The 9,120-nt window shown below is 39.8% G+C and overlaps 1 protein-coding gene across 1 annotated transcript in view; it reads right to left on the minus strand.

The window, feature by feature from the left end:
* The window catches only part of LOC116304663 (delta-actitoxin-Avd2b 2), a 45,157-nt gene extending 43,020 nt beyond the window's left edge, over window positions 1-2,137 (minus strand). Inside the window, exon 1 of the mRNA XM_089036917.1 lies at window positions 2,034-2,137. The gene's annotated coding sequence lies outside the window, so the exon portion shown is untranslated. The remainder of the gene's footprint in view (window positions 1-2,033) is intronic.
* Between the last annotated feature and the right edge of the window lie 6,983 nt (window positions 2,138-9,120).

Raw genomic sequence — 9,120 nt, forward strand, 5'->3', positions numbered from 1 at the left:
GATTCGATAGAAGCTCCCACGCGTTGGATATTGCGTGCCAAGGCAAAGACAGGCACGTTAGTCAAAGATCATTAGGGTTGACTATGACCTTGATGAAGCTTTATGTCTTCATCTAAACTTGGATGCATACTTCATCCCTGATGAAGTCATCCTCATAGTATTCGAGTGGTCTTTATATAAAGATCACATGTGTCTTTATATAAAGACACATGTGTCTTTATATAAAATCACTTTAATACTAATGAAGAGGACTTTATCGGGTATAAAGGTTCATGCACGTGACGTGTATGGTTGCCCCAATTGGACCATAAGCTTATGAATTATTAATGAGTGTTTTAATATTTTGTTAATAAATGCTATATTTGGAAAGCAGACTTCTCCCCTCAGTTTTTGCATTGATGTCCAGTTTTGGATGCTTTGTCAAAAAGCAAAGAGTTACAGCAAAGAATTGAACTCATGGGTCTCCCTCACAAAAATTCTAGAATCGACAAGTTACCTCAAGGTTCATATTGGCAATCCCGACAGTAGTGCAGTAGTGCAGAAGGACCCTCCACTACTGAGTCAAAAGGAGCATGAATTGTGGTTCGTCAAGAACGCTTTGTTTGATGAGTTACAATTTCTTCGTATTCCCGACTCTCTTAAGGAAAGGAACTTTTCCTCTTAATGAGGAGCAACCAGGTCACCAAAACATGACCCTTCTTATGTGATCTAGGTGGAAATCCTTAACAATTTAAAGCTGTGCTCGAATTGCCAACCCCCAACCCCCTCAAAAATCAAATGGTCCATCCTTAAAATGGATTTGTGATCACAAACACGCTCAAACCAGTCTAACTCTAGCCCCGCTATTAAGGCACCTGGAGTGGCTTAAGTGGGTGTCAGTTGGACAACATTTGTTTAAATTGTATTCAGTAAACACTTATTTCAATAAAGTTAGTCAACAAAAACCTAGAAAGCAGTGATCGCTGAGAATCATGGGAAGTATTCAACAAGTAAAGGTTTCCACACAAACTGCAGCAGTCGAGGATGCTCTTGTAACTGGTATAAGATCTCCAGTCCATCATCAGTATTTTATCCTCACTGCATACTCATTACCGAGCCACGGGAATTAAGATATGGAAGGTGACCACGACTGCTGCCAATGAGCATGCGAAAAGCATGTGATGCATTGTCAACCACCACCAGGGGAGGTGGGTGGGGTGAATCTTCTTCTCTCTCCTTAGGCACCTTCCGACAGAATGATTCAAGGATCTGGGTGTGGTGCTTATACATGGAGGGGTCTCAAAGCATTACACCCGCACTACACAAACTCCAATGTACATAATTGGGGGGTTGCTAAATTCCTACGTGACATACAATTATGTATGCAGTGAGAATAGTTATCAAGCAGTTAAAACATGTAAAATATATCTACCCATAATCCTTGTTGGTCTCAGTTGTGTAGCTTTTTCAGGTGACTAACTTTATTGAAACAAGTGTATTCTAGAAGTGACTTGATAATAAAGATATTCATATAATTTTCTTTCCAAATTGCATGTTAAAGGCGTGAAATTTCACACCTAAGGTGTCAAAAAAACGCAGGCAACCCAATTCTCTTTTTCAGTAATTTATTAATATCTCTCTCGGGAAAATGTTATAAGAAATATTAAACTTCAGCTATCAAAATAAATTGAATATAGAAAAAACCTAGGCAGCCCGGACATGGTTTTCGGTCGTAAAATTTTATCAAAATAAGTCTTTGCTCACACAATTCATCATCAAAAATCAATTATTTATGAAAAACCTGGCCTGTATTAGATACTTAGTAAGCCCAATAACTTAAGTTTCAATAGGCTAAAATAATAAGACCTTTTCCGTCTCGTAATAAGTTTGCAAGCTTCCCTTCCAAACGCCAGCTCCCAAAACGCCCGCCATTTTCAAGAAGCATTGATAAGAGAAAATGTAGCGGTTAACATAGGGTTATTAGTCTCTCAATGCTATAAAATAATTAAAAGTATTTCTAAAATTATAATTTCACATAATATATCTTTAAATACCTGAAGTTTTCAGTGTTATTAACAATCAAGTTTGAGCAACATAAACCAATTCTGCCAGCAAGATAGACGCCATGTGATGTGACGCGCAAGGTATCATGGTATAGAACCACAGATAGACCAATAGTTATGTTTATTATTTATATATCTTTCTATAAAATCTATTATAAATTTTAAATATAAACAATTATGATTTGTTATTCAACTCTATAAAGACAAGTGTGTGAATAAAATATATGGAATTGAATTGAATCGAAATGTGACATCGTATGCATTACCCTTGATGACAAATCAAATATGGTACAACCGGTTGATCATGGACGGCGGAGACGGGGGCTGGGGGAGTCTCCACTTTAAGAACTGTTCCGCCGTCCCTCATCCCGGTTGATGGGTGGATTCATGGTTCCGACTCCTCTTAGTTACCGTTGCTATATCCCACAAGAGCTAGAACAGTATACTGTTTGCATCAGTCCCTTTCACGCTCGTCTAACTAAGAGTGGGAGTGAACAACGACTGCATTCGGTTACATGAAGGAAAAGGAAACTTAACAGTGTGGGTAAAACAGGGCGGGTCAACCAAACACGATCTTCGTACGACGACGGTGAAAGGGGCAAGATGACACCGCGAAGGCAAGTCAACTTCTGGAACGGTACCCTAAACCCAATGAAAATATGGAGACAATCCCCAAACCTACCACCCATTCTAAAGCCCCAACCTTAACAAAGGAACAACGCCCATTGGATATAAGCAGGGCTGTCAACTCTCCCGGATAAACCGGGAGTCTCCAGATTTTGGACCGTGTCTCCCGGTCTCCAGATTAGAGTATCAAATCTCCCGGATAGTCCCCGAAGCTCACCATTTCTTGTCTTGTGAGACTAGACTTTCACAACCATAAAATTCCAATTATTTCATGTCGTTGGTGTTATTTTACATCGCTAACAAAATCAAAACGTTCCTCATATACTGTCCTTGCAAGCAGGCCATTGTAATATAAGCGATAATCTGATTGGTCAGAAATAAACCACTCACATCAAATGTTACAAAGCGAAAGACGTCTTTTTGCACGCTTTTTGACGCGCTGTGACGTCATGCCCTTCTCTATCAATTCTCCAGATTTGAATATCTCGGGGGTTGACAGCCCTGTATAAGTGACGTGGTTTATCGTAAGAAATTGTGATGAGCGAGAATCTAAGGTTTCTTTAAACAAGGAAAAGCTGTGACGAAATTCTTTAGGACATTGAAATCAGAGTACTGCGATGTAGACGAATTGACGAACGGGTCGTCCGAAGCAAGCAGTTCCAGTGGACCGCCGGGGCGCAGGACATTGGCAAGCTTGAGGTAGAAGGATGCTGTCTGAAGGTTCCGCCAGCCAACATGAAACATTACTTTCCCCAATTGGGCTCCAGAAAGAGCCAGCAAGTTGTGTAATTCACCCGCGACAAACTGAGAAGGCTTTCGGAACGCAAGCCTGGAGGCATCTTCGGACCGCTGACCAGCTAGCACAGAGTCAATGAACACTGAATCCAGGTGAGAGTTATTGGCTGCCATACCCAGGTTACAAAAGGGCTGTGCCATCAAAATGTTTCACGACCCGCTAGAGCTTTAACAACAATTTCCCATTCATTCAGGGAACGAGAAAGATGACTTGGAAGAAACACGAGACTGCAAAAGGAAACAGAACGGGCATGAGCGCTAGGCAGGAAAATACCCAGGGGATTTGCAGCCTGAATGTCAGTAGACCGACAGAGAATAAGGTCTAGGGCAAACGTCGAACTTTCCATGCACCGAACTTAATTACATCAAAGAATGCCGCCTCATTATCACATGATATCCAATGCTTTTGATGAGTTCAGTGCATGGAAAGTTCGACGTTTGCCCTAGGCCTTAGATTCCCTTTCAAACTGCCATGGAAAAGCTGAAGATGGGAGAACAAAAGGGAAGAGCCCAAAACAACCCAAGGGGCACACCGACAGCATGAAATCCGCTAACCAACATGTGGATTAGAAGAGAGCCCGACCATTCTAAAGAGCGAAGAAAATCAACATTTCATAATAAAAAACGTATGGGCAGCAAGTTAAATCCGAAGACCAGGAAAACGAACCAGACCGCAATGCATGTGTGCGCTAAAGAGAAACGAAACGGTTGTCGCATACCAACTAAACAAAAACACGACTGAACTACCAACAGTGAACGAAAATGAGCACTTTCGCGAAGTTAAAACAACACGCTGTATATCTAGCAACACCATTATTGAATTATAGTCAAAGAGAAATAAATCAGCAGCAAAATATACCAGGCAAATTAGAATTCATGCATTATAAAGGACCTCGAGAAACCGAAGTTTTGAACAAAGAGAAACACTCAACAATTAAAGGACGAAGCAAATACAAGTCATGCATGAGCGAAATTTAGCAAAGCATGTTGTATTTTCGATTCTTTCTTTATCTTTGTTTCCTTGAATAAACTAAGCAGCATTCGACTTAGCTGTGTTGTATTTTCGATTCTTTTCTTTACATGCATAAAAATCAACATGTGAGTTGAGCGTTGTGTGCATAGAATATTAAATGTAGTGGTAGTGCGTGTGAGTGAAAAGTGTCCCCAATTAGTGCGAAAGCACTAGAACGACTAAACACTTAAATAAAAAGTGATTTATTTATTTATGTTAACACAAACTATCCGTCTCGACTTACTATTCTTCCCTCTTTTTCTCTCTCTCTCTCTCTCGATTTACACGTGCGAATATGCAAATTAAGTTCATAGTCTGTTACGTCATGATCTCGCACAAAGCACTCAAGTAAAATCATTTGCGATTTTAATATAACCGCAAAAAGCACTCAACCGAAGCTGAGGCGAATATAGAACAAAACACTCGAGCAAAATAATGTGCGAAACTTCATCTAATTTTCTGCGAGAAGCACTCAACAACTGAAGTCGAGGCAAATATAAAACAAAGCACTCGAGCAAAATCACTTGCGAGGCAACAATTTAAATTTTCCGCGAAAATCACTCAACTGAAGTTGAGGCGAATGTAAAACAAAGCACTCAAAATACTGACGAGGCCAAACTACATCGAAAATTACTGCAAGAAGAACTCAAACCGAAGTTGAGGATAATATGAAGAAAACGCTAAGAAATATTGTGCGAGGCAACTTCACTTATGTTATAGTACCATGAAAGCAAACTAAATAAACCGAAATTGGCGGGTGAATATGAGAAAAAAATACTCAGCAAAACATATTGTGAGGCAACTTAAGGCAACCGACATTAGGTAAATTAAAACACGTGGGGACCTAGAAGGTCTTAGAACTAGATAGAACTTAACCTCGAGTTGTTGTTGATCGGGTCAGCACCAGCGACAGGAGCCAGGTCTAGCGGTTCAGGTTGTCCACCTTGTAGCAAGGCCTGAGCTTGAGTAACATTGTGAACGGGAACTCGTTCTTCGTTCTCAGCCAGGAGAGAGTACATTCGAGAGCTGCTATCCAATGAGCCACTTGAAGTGCGAAGATAACGGCTACTGGTGTGAAGAGTGAGAGTGACCGATGGGGGCACTAGTATTTATACTCGCATCGAAAGGGACTGGTGCGAATACTGTCAAGTCTTTGGTGGGACATCAAGATTTTTCCTATTGTCTAAGTCGGAACCATGAATTACGGCTAAAACAGGATCCAAATCTCTTTATTCCTAATAACTTTTGACTTGTAGTGTAAGTCATGCTGTAATCCAAGGTAAGAGGTTTTGAGAGAGAAAACCTTGGCTTGGCTGTACAAAGGGTGAATAGCGCTATCTGACGGATAAATCTTATGCAGTGGATAAATTTATTGGATAACAGCATCGACTTATCCAAGGGGCTCCCCTTCGGAAAAATCCTGGCTACGCCCCTGATGTATAGTTCGAGTTAAGTGGCGAGGTCAAAACAGTGATCCAAAATAGAGAGCCGATTTTATGAATTAAAATGGTGGGTACCGGTACATACCCCCTCCCCCCTGAGAGACCTGTTCAAATGCTCGATACTGGGGGTCTGTAGTGGCAATTTCTATACGCAAATATGTTTTAGCATACAAGCAAACAGACAGTCCATTTATTTCTGTGATTTGGCTTTTAGTTTTGGAGATATTTGGCGACAATATCTAAGATTTCACTTCCAGAGGTGGTGGGTATCGGGTAACACCACCCCTCTCTTTTTACAGTTTATTGTAACTACAAGACAATGGTGCTAAATATCTGAACAAAAGATAGTGTGCAAAGGAGTCTGGTAGTAGATGTCAGTGACGCCATCATGCGAACGTCCTATTCGAAGCTCTCAGAAAGGTTGCATCGCGCAGAGCCATAATTATCAATGATCATCTTTATCATATAAGATTGCCACAACCTGGTGACTCTATAAACTGTATCTCGAGCCTTCTACCTTAATAATGTCCTCAAAGAGTTGTTATTGGGTTTGTCTTGGCGTGCTGGGTTTGTCTTGCTGTTCCTGCATCTCTAACAGAAGCCAGGCCGTCTGCAATAGGGGCGGTGGTCTGATATCCTCCAGCGAACGGTACTCCATAATCTCTTGGCCAGTGTCCAATCCTGTTGCATGATTGGAAGCATAGTTAATAGAGGGGAATGGTTAGGAAACTCTATTGTTATAGGTTATTGTTCACTTTTTTCAAGCGTGACCGTGCACAATATAATCCTTTGTTTTACCTTGTTTTACCATTGTTGGCAATGGCTGAGTGAACAGACCAAAATCTTTCTTTTGGCAGCTAGTTCAAAATATACTCAAAGATTTTAAAGAGATATTTGAATATTCCTTACAACAATCCCATAGACAAAGTGTATGTTTACTTATTTTGCAATTTCGGATGAGCATAAATCAAACATATTGCACGGTCAAGACCGGTTCAACCTCACAAGCGAACAAAGACCTGATAACAATAGGTTTCATAACCATTCCCCTCTATTAACTATGTTGGAAGCTAGCAACTTTTGCTAGAAGCTTCACTATCTCCGGCGCCTGGAGAAATAAATCGACCTGGATTACAAGTGCAATAACACTCAGTACTTAGTTCACTTCGTTCAAAAGAACGTAAAACATTTTGCAGCTTAGATACTTTGTAAATAAATCATAGCAAACAAGATGTAACTGGTTGATGAGTTCATTCGCAAACAGATCCAAATTTCAAAACTTCGAGGAATAAAAACTCAAAGTACTCAACTCAACTCAACTTTTTATTTAGTGCCATAATTTACAACAATACATAAAGTTCAAGACATTTACCTAGTTAAAAGCACAAGCTAATTGCTACAGATAAACTGATTGAAGCAAATTAGCTGAAAATTTGAAAATTTACATTTTTTTAGGTCAGTCACTGAAAAGGTAATAGTAAAATACAAAAAGAGGAGGGGGGAGAAAAAGGGGGAAAAACAAAAGATAAGATTAAGAGAGCTCATAAATAGAATGCCAGTAAAAGAATTATACTAGAGTATCTTGTTTATAAGAGAAAATTATCTCATTAAAAAGTACGTATATAGCGAGACTACGCCTTTCTCTAGTCTCAATTTGCAATGTTTATATATATGAAGATATAGAAATATAGATAAGTTATAGTGCTTGGGAACGAGGTTATTCCGGGCGAAAGCCCTAAGTTGTAGTGCTTGGGAAAGACCTTGGAATTAAATTCGGAAAAATTAATTTCCGACCTCGCTGGGAATCGAACCCACGACCTTCGGAATTGTACTACCGATGCTCTACCAGCTGAGCTAGAGGTCAGACTGAGAGCAGGCCGGAGTGAAATAGATGGTAGGTAAGGGTAATCATGTTTTATATATATTCAGTTTGGTAACATATTCATGGTAATAAACTTAATACTCCCATTTAGAGTTCGCCTTTGCTCAGTCTTAGCCTCGATTGTGTACAAATGTGTACTTTTGTTTCATTAAGGTCCATTTTATAGTAAAGAATGTATGCACTACGGATTAGAATGCCACGGGTTTTCGTTGAATAGCCGAATATTATAACACACAAACGAGACTAAGACTGAGGAAAGAGAACTCGAAACTAAAGTCCATCCCTACGTCCTCGTCTTGGGAGGTGGTAACAGCTAATGCCAGCTAACAGGGCTCTGGCAACGTGCATGGGTCAAGCAGCTCCATCACATATTATTTATTGCTTGTAAACTAATACAAACGATAACATGAAGTCCATGGTGTCAGCCCTACGTGCCACACAGGTATGAAGGATGATAATGATTTTGCTGTGTTACTCGTTACTCGACGAATTTTTCACGTCCAAAATTTTTTTCGTTTAGGCGTTCCTCACACGGAATTGTGCTATCCATACTTAATTTTATATGCCCAGCCGTGCATATTTGGGACCTGCAAAATTGAGGTTGAATTGTTTTACTTTTTTAAAGTTGTAAAATTTGTCCTGTAAAAAAGCAAGTCTAAATCTCTAAATTCTAATCCAAAGTAAAACGACAATTCTCATCACCTGCTGCAGCTTTGAGGGGCTTCTTGCTCGTATATCCTTTTTGGTCTGAGCATTCCTTTGGATTTGGCGGGAAAATGGTACATTGCTCTCCTCGCACCCCCCCCCCCCCCCCCTCCCTCGCCTCCCTACCAACTCGCTAGGCCCCTGACAGGAAATTGTTAAAAATTAAATTCGACATCCTCTAGAAAACCGCGCCGAATTAAAGTTTATCCAGATAAATGTTTCCAGTTATAAACAATGTTTTTATATTTGTGCAAATAAGGGGGGTGACTAGCGGGTGACTAGCGGGTGACTAGTCAGACTGTGCCAATGGGGGTACCCAATTGTCAATTGACTACTATTTTTACGACTGAATATCAGTTCACTGTAACTAATTTTACGAGCGCTGGCCATGATATTAACCAAAATGATTTAATATCAGTTAAATTTAGCTACTAATTTTAGATTGTTTTCAGTTAACTAGTATTTTTTGAAATAAAGAGAATAAGAGAAAATATCAAATGCATAATTTATTACTACTATACTATTTTTTTGCCCAATAAGCCTGAAGCGAGATGACGTTTTACCCCCAAACGGCTATACCATAATAGTTTTTAAAATTCTTTCATATTCAAATTT

Source organism: Actinia tenebrosa, unplaced genomic scaffold (genome assembly GCF_029948245.1).
Source record: "Actinia tenebrosa isolate PJP-AT-01 unplaced genomic scaffold, QUT_ActTen_1.0 PGA_scaffold4__44_contigs__length_22323623, whole genome shotgun sequence".
In the NCBI taxonomy this organism is placed as follows: Eukaryota; Metazoa; Cnidaria; class Anthozoa; order Actiniaria; family Actiniidae; genus Actinia; species Actinia tenebrosa.